Here is a 13,814-nt window from a genome sequence, read left to right on the forward strand (position 1 = left end):
AGAACAGATGCTCATTCTGCTGGGAGCTCTGCAAACACAGTACATGGCTGATATCCTGATAAGCGTAGATAGAGCTGTACACATTTTGTTCACGTGAACTCTGTAAGTAGAAGACTGCTCAGTTCTGAACATGGCAGAACAGCAAGAGGTAAGTAAGAGTCAGAACATGAGATGTCAAATCTGAATGGTGCTGCATTTCACCCGTACGCTTACTAGCTCAGATTTTTCAGGCCCTGGTCTATAGTGTTTAAGCTAAAGAGCTTAGAGTCTTAAAAGACCAGACTCATAGAACGAAAGGTAGGAAAACAGAAATAACAAGAAAGAAAGATGAACAAAACTACAAAACTATGTTAACTCTATTACTTTATGGGAAAAAAACCCTCTTTGGGTGGGACTTAATTATGAGGGGATTAGCCACTAACACAAACAATCACAAAATATTTTAGTATCTAAGAAAGCCTGTATTCTCCACTTGTTCCTTAGTTTCTGTTGGAGTGGATGCAGGAAATAAGATTTTTGATTTATTTTAGTTTTACCTCTATATTACCTCTATTTTACCTCTATATATTGTGGTGTTATGGTATTTTGTGTGATTTCTGTATTTCCGTCATCATCAAAGGAGTCCTAGAGCTGTTTCGAAGAAGCACAAAAACTGCCATGATGACTCATGCCATTACTATTCTGATATCCTCTCCCTGACAGTAGCACAGATCAGATGTTACAGAGGAAGGTGCAAGAAATCTTTATGTAATTGTGAGATAATGTGCTTGTATATTTTCTCTACCACTGAACAGTTAAAGCTGGCTTATACCTAATAGAATAGCCTTTACTTATTTATCCATGCTATTTGTATACTAGGAATTAGTTCACCTTGTGCTAGGCATTGTCCAGACAAATAGGAAAAGATGATTCTTGTCCCAGAGATCTTACCTTTTCTATATATATAAATATCCATTCTGTGTTTTCCTTTTATCTGACTTAATGTCAATGCAGGTGTTCTTATTATGTCTGTAAAAGTGTTATCCTGCTTTGAAATCTGCTAAACTGCAAGCCACAAAAATAGCTTCTGGCAGTAAATTGCACAGATTGGTTAAGCCCTGTGTAAAACAAGCATTTCTTTTCAAGGGTGTCATCTGGACACTGCTGTCATAGAAATACATTCCATTTCACAGTCTCTCTGTGATATTTTATTCATGCTATACAGGAGAGAGTAAAGGACCGAGTCCTGCAGTAGCACACAGGAGACAGATCTTGCGACAAGTGCCCATTGCAACCCTTTGGAATCTGTCTGAGAGAATAAACAAGCGTCTTACAGTCTCCTGCCTGCTCTCTTTGATGAATCAACAGCAGTCAGTAAGGTACACTGTCAAACTGCTCAGAGAATGGATGTTCCCCCTTTGTGTATTGAGAAGAACATTGTCTATCAATGTGTTATCTCAGTACTGCATGTCATGAAATGCTCTGTACTATCCGACAGAAATATCTCTATGATGGGTCAGTCTTTCGCTGTTGTATTATTTTGTGTGTAAGTATTTAATCTTATATACATTAATATATTTAATGTTCCTTGCCTAACTCTTGTTGATGATTTTTCCTTGATGTAATTCCTCTGCAAGGTTCATTTTTGGTCATATCCTACTTCCCATAGCAAATATTAGTTGTAGTCCCTCCTTGTCTGACATTTGAATGGAAACCCAATTGCATGGAGAAGGGAGGTAATAAGTTCTGGACCCTTGAATTTAGACCCCAACATGGCAATATTGACCCTTGTTTCCAATAAAGGCTAATGCCTCTCCTTCTGCAGATTTTTGTTCACAAGGTTCCCCAGGTAGTTGCCTGCAAGCAATTGCCATGATACTCCACCTTGTGAGGAATCCGGTAGAGTAGTTATAGCCTCTTTACCCAGATGTTTATGCAAAATATTCTCTAAGACCCTCTCTTGTGTTGCTTGTTGCCCATGGTATCGACTCTGATCAAATTCAGGATACACTTTACTGCTACAGAATACCATGCTATAGGGTAAAAGGTTAGAAATGCTCAGCTCCTGTGTGTGCCCAGGTTGAGGCTTCACTGAGTTTTTAGAATTAACTGTCATTTATCTTTACTGTCCATTGGTGGCAGACACACTAAAGGCATGTATGGGAGCACTGCGTTATCCCAGCTCTTGGTGCAAAGGTGTGCTCTACAAACTGTGAGGGAGACAGTAACCCAGACAAATGATGAGCTTCTGTAGCCCTGCCTAAATTAGCAGCCTGCCCTTCTCTAGGAAAGCTAAACACCAACAGACTTCTCACAGCGCTGGTTGTGTATCGTGTCTTTTGTTCTAGCAAGAGTGAATGGCTGCATGAACAAAGTATTTTTAATTGTAATCCCAGTTTATATAATAATAATGAACCAGTATGAGGATGTTAGACCCATGCTTTCTGCTCCCCTGTTCTTGTCCTTGTGTATGCTCTTCTCCTGTTCTGATTTATTGCTTTCTCATTTGGTTTTAATTAAGAGATATTAAGTAGGTTTAAATAAATACAGATTGTTAGGCTATTGACTAATGCTTGGCTTCTCCCCATTCCCACCACAGGAGAGCCATAAAAGGCCCACCACCATAAGCCCAGAGGAGCACATGGGACACAACAGCAGCCCAAATTAAAGACTCAGAGGAAAGGAGACCCTGTCTGATCACCTCCCAGGGCTGTCCCAGCAGACCTTCAGCCCCACTGTCCAGGTGTGAAACCCATCACCATGAGCCACGGGGAGCAGCTCTCCAGGTTACCTTTAGGACTAAGGGGGTTGCTAGCTGGGGGTGTGGGACACATTAGGGGAGGCAAGGGAAAAGCTTTTGGAGATTGAACAGGACTTATTATGGAATGTTTAGGGGAGGAATCAAAGGAGGGACAAAGGAGGGATTTAGGAGATTTGGGCAGGAACAAGTATGGGAAATAAAGGTATAATGGAATAAAAGGGTTCATCCATGTGTAAAGAGTTTGCTGGCCAGGATGCTTGTCTGGCGATGCCCTGCTTCTGACCAGCACAGTCTGTCTCATTATTAAACTCCACCTTTAACTGTTTTCCAGTAAGGCTCTCTTTACTCTGTGTGTGTGGGGGGGTCAGTGGTGCAGCAACTGGAGTTGAGTGCAGGTGTGACTGCTAGCAAAGCCTATGCCAGTCAGTAGGTGAAGTGATTTGAGGGCCAGAATGGGTTTAGAGGTCTCTAAGGACCACTTCTGGGTAAGTGAGCAGCTGCTGATCTGTAGGGGTAAAAGCACAGGGTGGTGACTATTTGGACCAGGGGAGTCCTGGGCAGCTCTGGCTGCTTCTCTGTGTGTGCGATGGTCTGTACCACCAGCTGGAGTGGGGAGCAAGATGAGGCTGTTGGTGCTGGTGTGAGTGCTCTGTGTGTCTGTCTGTGATTTGTATGACCAGCAGTGTATTTATGTATATTTGTGGCATATACAGGTGCTCTGTGTGCGGGTATCTACTGGGAATACACGTTCAGCCTCACTACTGGTTGGACCCGGGGGCATGGAATGGCAGCAGCCTTGCTTCTCTCAGGCTGCCGTATTAGGTATATTTTCCACTAACACAAATCCTTAGAGAAAAGCTCTGGAAAGCACATACTGCTCTACTGTTACTTTAGTTCTGCTTTCCTTTTTTCTTTTTATTTTCTGACTGTCTCTTTGTATTCCATATCAAACTGAGTAACCAAGGACCAGGTCAGCACAAATGCATTTTAGAATGATTTGAAACGAAACTGAGTGGGATCACATGATTGTAGTCAGTCTCTTCTGCTCTCTCCTCCCTGGGTAAAATTGCTTTGTGCATGAACAGAATGGTAGTGTCTAGCTTCTTTCTTGTCGCTGTCAAGGCTGCTGGTCATGTTGTAAATGCATATCACTCACGTCGATGATGATCTTCCGACTGAGAAGTGTGGAGGGAAGCATAAAATTGAGGAGCTATTTTGACAGTGGTGGTTGCTTAGGAGAAACATCATCATCCATCTATAAACACACAAATACTTTCTGTTTTACCTGAAGGATTCTTTTCATGTTCTCATATATATCATGCCTTTATCTTAACGTTTTGAAAAATATCCCTCTGCTCCGCACTGTCCTGCAGTGCTTAATCAGCTTCTATGGAAAAAGTGTGTGTCAGTAATTGACATGCTTCCCACAGTGCTGGTTCACCTTTTCCATATAATAAACACAGAATACTGTGCTAAGATTGTCCATGCAGCTAACAGGCCATAAGCTGACTGTTTTACACAGCATTATCTGGTGGTCAACCCCAAGACAGTTGACAAAATTTAAAAAAAAAAGAAAAAATGTTAGGGATGGCATTTCAGTCTTGGGGTATCTGGTTGTCCTGGTTTGAGGTAAAACAGAACTAATTTTCTGTTCAGTAATTTTTTCCTTTTTAGCTGGGCCTCTTCTAACTAACTAAACTCTGAAATTAACAGCATATTGTTCAGAAACTGCTCGCTCTCATAGTGGTAAGACCTGATTATACCAAGGAATGGTATGCAGAGAGGCCCTTGCTTACACCGATTGCTATAACAACCAAGGTCAGGTAAATTTGTTATTTGCCCCATTGGAGGGTCGGAAGCGGAAAAGCGTAGAGGGGTCACACCTGTGGGGAGGAGCAGACAAGACAGGTGACCCAAAACTGACCAACAGGGTATTCCATCCCATCTGCATCATGCTCAGTATAAAAGCTGAGGGATCAAAGGGTCATCTCTCTTCCTTCAGTGGCCGACATCTGAGGAGTACCCTGTCTGTTCGTCTGCCCTTGATCCCGATCCGAGCAATCCTGACTCCAGATCTGGAATCCAGCTCCTGTCCATCACTGAGTCCAGCCTGGGACTTTCCCCTGTGCCTGCTGGTGACGTGATCGTCACCCTGGGAGCTTGATACAGTTTTGTATATACTGTATACTTTTTTTTCCCTTTTTTTTTACCTTTTTTTTTTATTATTTATTATTTCATTATTTATTAATATTTTCATTAAAGTACTTTAGTTTTTTCTAAACTCATAAATCTCTTTAATCTCTTCCTCTCCTCTCTTTTCCTTAGAGGGGGGAGTGAGGGGCCATCTGTCATTCTGGTTGGTTAATCTGGTCAAAACCGTGACACTAGTCTGGGACATTTTAAGAACACAAAACCCATCCCACCAGAGCAGACCAAGGACTCACACAGTCCTGAATCCTGTTTCTTGGGAATTCAGTCCAGTGGTAGACTTCATGTTTAACATGCAAGAGGTACTTGTTGGTGCCTGTATGCTGCAAAGTGCACGAGGCCAATGCCTCATGGCGTATCAAAGAGTATAAGAAGAAATTCTTATTCTTACTCCCCGGAATCCCATCCTAGCTGCCACTCATTTGCAACTCGGGGACTCCCAGTCTATTTTTGTGTTAGATAAATAATTTTGTCAAGTAGAATGGCATTTCTTACTCCAAAACCTTCCCAGTTTGAGACTAGACTCATTGCAGAAACCTTAATCTAGTTGTTGGGACAGGTATCAGCTGCTTGTGAAATCTATTAATTCCATTTCATAACCAATTTATTTATTCTAATTGATAACAGAAAGAAATTCCTCAGTCTCTGCACTTTTTCGGAAGCTCCTAACATCAAATCACCTTTGAATTTGAGCTTGTTTTCCAGGTCATCAATTCCATTTCTGAGCACTTTACTTCCTTTAGTGCTTGTAGAATGGAGTCATCTTTGATTATTTTCATGTTGTTAAAATGTGCTCTTGTGGTCTAGAATCAAAGTTTTCACAAATTAAATTCTCACTAATATTTGCTCCTACTACTGTCACTATAAGCTCATATATTAAAGCTGTTTGCCCTTCCTCACACCACTTTCAGAACTTCCAGGACATCGAGAAAACTGGGTCGGAATTTAAACAGGTTAAAATATGAAGAAAGGCTTGGTATACTAGCTATTTTTGTATGTGTCAAATGACCAATAATCACAATTTAAAAAAATTTATAAATATATATAGGAAGGTTTTACATTGTCATAATAATAAAAGGCAATTCCACAAAATACAAAGGGGTATGGTAATAATTTAAAAAACCACATCAAAGGTATTTTTTAATTCTGTGTTATCAGAGCTGTGAAATAGGGATTTTAGAGATCTTGTAGTATAACCCTTGTGTTTTTAATTCTGTCAGTCAATCAATATAACCCTTTTAATATCCTTTTATTATAAATAACACCTTACAGACTTGACAAAATACGTATTTCTTTATTTTTGGTTGATTTGATATTTGCATTTGACCTAACTTTGCCTGTACTTACTTCCACTGTTTCTCTTGCGCAAACCCATCAGTTGTTTGTCTGAAGAAAATGCAACACACTGTCACTAATGGAAAAATTGAAAAAAAACCCAACAGCATGATTAAGGCTTGATATGACAATGGAGAATATAAAATAGTAAAATAATGTAAATTCTCATAATCAGTTCTGCTTTTTTCTTTTTTTTTTTTTTTTTTTTTTGCAAGGTTGATTTTCAATCTGTGTGTTTTTTCCAGGACCTTCAGCAGTGGTTGAGTTTTAACATTATTTGATCTCAGGGGGTGGAACTTAGTTTTAAAAACTAAGACAGACCTACTTACACGATGACATTTGCTACGAAGTATAAGACTGCTAAAGAGGTCTATGTACCTTTTCAGTGATGCATTTTATAATAACTAGATTATATTAATGTATATTGACTTTTAATTTTTAGTGCTGAATATTCATTTCTAAATAAAATAAACATCAGTTCAATTATTTAATCACTAAACTACCTTTCTAAACTAAAATATCATGAAATTGTCTTTTTACATTTTGCATCATGCAATACTTTTCTAATGCTCATGATATGAAAGATACTGTTCTGTTTTTCTTTCTCACATAACTCTATAAAAATAGCAACAAAACACATTTGGAATGGGTATTGATGTGAGAACCGCCCTTCCTCATTAATACAATTTATGACCGTCAGCTTCTTTCAGTACAATTCCACTAAATTAACACTATATTAGGACTACCATACTCGTCTTGCTTTTTTATTTATTTATTGGATGGGGATGCTTGTTTGCTATTATGTTATGCTTGCAAATTTCAGTTTCACTTACATGCATAAAAAAATAAAATAACACCCCACCTCAATTCCAAGAAATTATGTTGAGTGTGAATAATAAATTTTTGTAACAACTGTAACAGAGAACCTTCAGAGGGTTCATTTTCCCTCAGTTCACAGACCCTGTACATCCTGAGCTCAGATTTATCCTCACTTTTAAAGTATCTGTCTGGGTAATCAAAAACATTTTTTATCAGAGTTAGGTTGATGGTTGGACTAGATGATCTTAAAGGTCCCTTCTAACCTAGACAATTCTATGATTCTATGATTCTATATACAAGCAGGGTGAATACTAATGGAAAAGATGTTCTTGATTGTAACATTTGGTAAAATTTGGAGTTCATGACTTCGCAAATACAGTACTTGTTCAACAAACTGTACTACAGTAATTTTAAACTGTTGTTCAAGGAAAAAATTATCTCCTCTCCCTGCCTCTTTTTCTTCTTTCCCTTGTTACATTTTGTCTCATGAAACAGCCTCAGTGTGACATTCTCGTGCACTACAGAAACATTAGCTCCACCACACTGGCCTAACTGAAGCTAACAAAATCATTAATAGCAGTAGTATTTTATTGAAAAAAAAAATAAAAATCATGTTTTCCTTTTATGAATGGAAAAATGAATGGCTTCTGAGAGTACTCAATGGACAGATGATGTTACACTGGTTATTTGATCACAGAAACTGTATATATGTGAGGTGAATTCCTCCAGAATTTTGACTAGGCAAAAGGATCTATTTCTAATGTTATTGCCCTGTCATAATGGTCTGTTCTTCTGATTTTAGAGCTACTTATCACATTTCATGGATCCATGTGCAGGTCAAAAAATTTCACATCAATTTTTTAAAAAATCCTATCTTATGAATCAGTCACAGAAAATTAGAAAGGGAAGTGGCCATTTTCTGTCAAGGAATTTAACAGGAGGTATTCCCCTGGCTTCTTTTAAATATTAATTCTGAGGAAAAAACAGTATTATGATTACTATTATCCATTTAGTTTATATTTTTGATTTCACTAGAATTTATAGAAACATCATCATTTTATTTAATCTAACAATAATTATTTAATGATGAGTATCTTTAAACTATTTTATTGTATTATTTTATTCTACTTCTTAATATCTCAGTTACAAATAGTATAAATTTAATTCACATCATTCTTATCAGCAATTGAATACATAATTTGCTTATAACCTAAAAAGGAGAAATAAGAAGTACCTGGGGTTTTATATCTCTGTTTCTTCTGATCTACACTGAGCAATACTGTTTGCTGCTAAATACCATGTCTCCCAAGTATTATTATTAAAACAGCCTGTTTGAGAAGATAGCAGTTGATAACTATCAGTTGTATTTACTCCAAAAGATGTAGTCTCTAGGAATTAATGTCCCAGTATTTAGCAAATGAATGTCTAAAACAAAGGCACATGAACACAAAAGTGATCTGATTGCACAATTGCCTAAGTATATTTTTCAGGAAGGCATTTTGATGGATTATTATCTTTCAATTAAAAGTATTTGCAGTCAAGACAATTACGTTTTGTTTTGAATGTCAATCAACAAGATTGCCAACAAAACAGAAGCACAGCTGGCTGCCCTTAGAACCAACTTAACTCACCACTGTTAGTCATTTTTTTTGCTTACAATATCTTCAAATTTGTCTATTTTCAGTAACTTCAGTGTTCTTATTTCTTATTTCATAATTAGAAAAAAGCTTAGGGTCTAGAGCTTTCATGACCACAGTAAAGAGCTCATGAACTAATTGGACGGATTAATATTTTCATCATTTTGAAATGTTGCTCATTATTTTTAACAAAAGCAAGAGTCTAATTGGATAACAAAATAAAAGTTCCTCTTCTTTAGGGCTTGAAGCATGCATGGAATTTGTGAGCAGAAGAGGAACAGATATCAAGGTGTGGTACTTCCAGTTAAGTAGAAATATAATGAGCAAATTAAGATAGGCCAGAAACTTCCAACTCTGCCATAAAAGGGAAATGAACCTTTTATAGAGGTGATTGTTCCTCTCTGTGAATAAGCTTATCCTTTCCTAAGAATAGTCAAAGTAAGCAACTGTAGACAAAGTAGGTTTGGAGAAGTTAATGCACTGTGTGTGGGTTCTCTCTATGTGCCATGTTTTAGAGAGAATTTAGGTCAAAGTCAGTGATTTTGTCACTTGACAGATCCAGTATGTATCACTTCTACAAAAAAGGGAAGATCTAAGTGACACAGAATTCTGCCACCCTGGTAGCACAGAGTGTTCTTCTGTGCTGAGGTATGGAATAGGTAATGGCTTCTTTCACAGCCTGAAGGGAAATCAGCTCACAGATTAGCTGCTTGGCCTGTGTACTTGTATCAAAGACTGCACACTTAAGGGGGGGAGAAAAAAGCCAAAAAAAAAGAGGAAAAAAAAATCCTACCCAAAACCTCCAGCTATTTTGTCATTTAGTTAAAGAAAAAAAATGGTTCCTGCTAGAAAAATATAGTTCCTGCTAAAAATATACACGCATATGTATGTATACATATGTATGGATATATACACGTCCTTTGATTAATACCTTCTGAGTGTGAAAGGTCAGTTGTCTTGCATTGTAATTGTTTCCCCAAATGGGTGATACCAATTGTTTCATGAAGTCAATGAAAAAATTGCCAGTTTCAGGAAATGGATAAAGTGTGACAATTGATTTTCTGAAACATTTGTCTCACAGTTACTTGACACATTCTTAGCGGGATCGGGAGCTTGTTAGACAAGAGGCAAAGCTCATAATACTAACTGTGTTGTGAATAAATTTGTTTGCATGAATCGGATCCCCAAACTGACACTTGCTTAGTGTATTCTCGAATGCAAAAGAAAAACAGTAATCATTTTCTGAAAGCTGCGATCTGGTAGGTAGACTGCTTACTGCAAATATTTTTAATAAGCTCATGAAAAAAGATATGTTATTCATATAACCCTCCCAAAGTCAGCTCTAGTTGCCTTTACAGCAGGTAATGACGCTGCTAACAGAGCTGGTAGAAATAACTTAATATGTTATTTGATTAAACTAGTATAGTAAATAATCCAAACAGAAGTCAAAAATGTTATACATCTTTAAGGATACACAGTTGATATATGTGAAAGGCTCCAATAGCCACATTTGCAACTTATGGGCACAGCAGTGGTTCTATAGTGCAGGGATGAATCTACTATGGAGCTTGAAAAGAATATTAGTGAAGAGAAAAAAACCAGCAAGGATTTGGGGAGGTGCATTTGCAGGAGGAGAAAGAGGTGGTTTGCCTGATGCAATTTGGGAGGATAGTTTGAGCAATCAGTAGTGAGCTCAGGATCTATGAAACCAAGGCAGTGCAGAGGAGACAAAACAGATAAACAAAATAATATATACAAGTTTAGGAATACAAAGAAAGTAATGAAGATGTCCTTGATAATGAAAGAAGAGAATTAGAACTTGATTTTCTTTCCCTGTGAAAGACTGGAGGAAGAAAGGGGATAAAACTGAAAATATGAAGAAAATTATATGAAAAAGATATCTGGAGACTCTTTTGGGAGAGCTCTGTACCTTAACCACAAAATACATAAATCAATGCAATACTTTACAGAGAACATAATCTCTTGATTCAGGACCATCAAAAACATTAAAAAGACTTTTCAATTATTTCATTTTTTCCGCATTTGCTTTCTTTTGAAAGCTTGCTTTTCTTCTTGATGAGTATTTGAGAATGGCTATCTGTAGATAGCAAAATATCGTAATAGCCTCTAATGTCACAAGTGAAAGCCTGTAAGATTGGTTAGAGATTAAGGTAAAATCCAAGAAAAGTGGTCCAGAATTGTGCTTTTAACTTTACAAACCAAAAAATGTTCACATTTCTCAAAAGGCAAAACAGATATGCAGAAAGGGGTATTCCTGTATGAAAGTATCTCAAAATTATGGTTGATTTATAGTTGACCATAGCTGGGAAGAGAAAAAAATGAAAATTGTGGAGTTTTCTGCTACAAAAGTAGCAGTCAGATAAATTATCCATATTCTCAGAGGCTACTTTGTATGTTCTACAACTTAGCAAGAAAACCAATAATTTTCATAGACTGTTTATGCACCTGCAGTTTTTATGGGGAAAATGTATTGCTCTGAAAGAATTCCAGTGTGTTTTGTTGTAGTCTCTGTGAGTTGTGCGCAGGTCATTAAAGTCAGAGACAATGTTAAAAAGATGTCTGCTTTATGATTCCACTCACTCTTCTAGCTCTATATCAATTCTTGTAACCAGAAAAAAAATAGTGCTTGAGAACTTACAATTCTTTGAGATTTCCAAAACCTCAGTTCAACATCCATTAGACAGCATTTCTTTGAAGACTCTCTTGGCTAAACTATTATTTTTGCACCTGGCAGCTCTCACAGAAGTTTAAAGAAAGGAAGAAGTGTAGGTACAAAATAGTACACGCACAACTCTAACTTTCAGCACAGAGAATGCTGTCTCCCTGTCTCTGCAGAAGAGATTCAGAAATTCTATTTACAAAGGGGATCATATACTCTTTATATTAATTACTATTTTAGACTGAGACAAAAACCAAAACCAAACCAGAAAAGAAGAAGAGTGACATGCTCATGAAAGAGCACAGGACTCTTGTATCTCTTGCTTGAGGAAACCTATTTTTCATGTGCTATCAACATGGGCTCTTTCACTTGACTTGCTCTGTATTTTTCACAGAGCTCTAACAACTACTTAAATGTCAACGTTCATTTAAGGCCAGTATGAAACCATCTGTCTCTTCCCATAGATTTTTAAATCCCTAAATGACCTCCAGATAGTTTCTAGAAGTTTTTTCTTTTCTCTGTAGTGTACATTGGAATCACCAACCCGGTGCCTTTAAATATCTCCCTCCTCTTATTACTGAGGTCTTCCAATTAACTGGCGACTGGAAATATGGTGTCCTGTGCATTAGTCTTAATTACTACTGTGGGAACTCATTCTCAGCAGGAACTCTGTGAGTCAAAACCTACATTTTGTAAGAACCTAGTTCTCTTTTTAAGCTGTTAGAATGTAGGTGACATATCCCTTGCTCTTGTTCTGCTATCCTTTTACCAGATGTTCAGAAAGGTTGTGTTGGTTGGTTTGTTGTTTTGGGTTTTTTTTAACATCAAACCAATTCCAGTTTTGCATTCACTTTGCAAATCACATTTGGGTAGGTGGAAAAAATTCTCTGTTTGTGAAGCTGCTTTTGGCTATGACAGGAAGTCGTTAGCAGGCAGTTTCAGTGAGTGCTGGCATCCCATAAATAAGAACTATTTCCATGAGCATCAAAATTAATGAAGCCTATGGATTTGTCTTGTGGTTGGATTCCCAGCTGCTTAATAACCTGCTGCCTCTCACTGAGGCTTTTCTTTTGACTGGGGCATTCATAATGTCCCTCTCATGTGGTTTCTCAGTTGTCTAATAAAGGCTGAGTTCATGCTGCAATCTTTCCTCAGTGAAGAGACTAATACCGTCTCTCTTCTCTACACAAGTATGGAGTTTCACAAAACATATAATAATTTGGTATCTTTGAGACAACTGCCTTTCTGTCAGATTTAGCTGAGACTGGTGGTCAACAGCTTCAGAAGTGACTGGAGTAGGAATCAGCAGAGAGCATGATATATGTACCATATTTACTTAGGAAACCAGGCTCTGTTCTGGTTTTTCCTTTTTTTTTTTTTTTTTTTGGATTCAGGAACTGAGGCCACAGTCTTCATGTCTATTTGTTTATGCATGTCTATCAGTTTTTAGCTAGTGAGGAATAAGTTAGCAGCCTCTGGGTTTGACTATACAATTGTAAGAGGAATGTGTTGGTAACCTTCTTGACCTATCCATGGCCATTTCCCATAGGACGGTCTCTGTAATTACCCTTCAGTGTAATAACTTCCCTTAAATTTTCTGTTGCAGGCATCTTGCAGTACCGACTGCCTGGCAGAGCACTGCCCTCAGATCGCTTGTGCAGTGAAACTAGATTAGGCATGAGTTTTTCTACAGCAATTGCTTTTCTGATGTCTGCTTGCACCCCTCCTCTGTTGGAAAGAATTATCAATGAAGATCAACCTCTGGGAATATCTATCTATGTTGTGGCATTTGCTAATTCTAGCATGCTAATTCTGTTATCATGTATTGACATTTGTGTTTGTTCAGCTCTGGCCGGGTAATCATGTTGCTACCCCAATTTTTATGTGAGTCTTTTCAGATGGTCTCTCTTAGATCAAAGCCAACCCCAACGCAAACTTTCCTACTCTACATCAAAAACAATCTGCAGCACTTTGTGGTGAAACATCTTATGCCAAACTAAACAAATGTGGTAGTGTGTGGCGAACACCTTATAAAATGGATATTGAAGTGTACGCTAATATGCACTCTGTTTGCTAACAGAATCCGACAGAACCCTGCAGATACAAAAAGGAGAGAAGAGTATTTGGTATCATTTAATCTAGAATTTCTTCCTGTGTAAACAGTAGAAAGTATTCCCTTTTATATATTTACTTACTTTTGCTATGTGAAGCATTATTTCAGTGAACTGTTTCATCTCTTCTTTAAATGTGAAGTTATTCCCTTTATTTGTCCCATCACTCCCTAAGGAAAAAGCATTTCAAACAAAAAGCCTCTTGATGAGAGCAAAAACTTGCTATAATTTTAAAGACAGTAATGGGTACCTTAAATGTAACACAACTGCAGATTACATGCCTC

This window comes from Numenius arquata, chromosome 4 (genome assembly GCF_964106895.1).
Source record: "Numenius arquata chromosome 4, bNumArq3.hap1.1, whole genome shotgun sequence".
Taxonomy (NCBI): Eukaryota; Metazoa; Chordata; class Aves; order Charadriiformes; family Scolopacidae; genus Numenius; species Numenius arquata.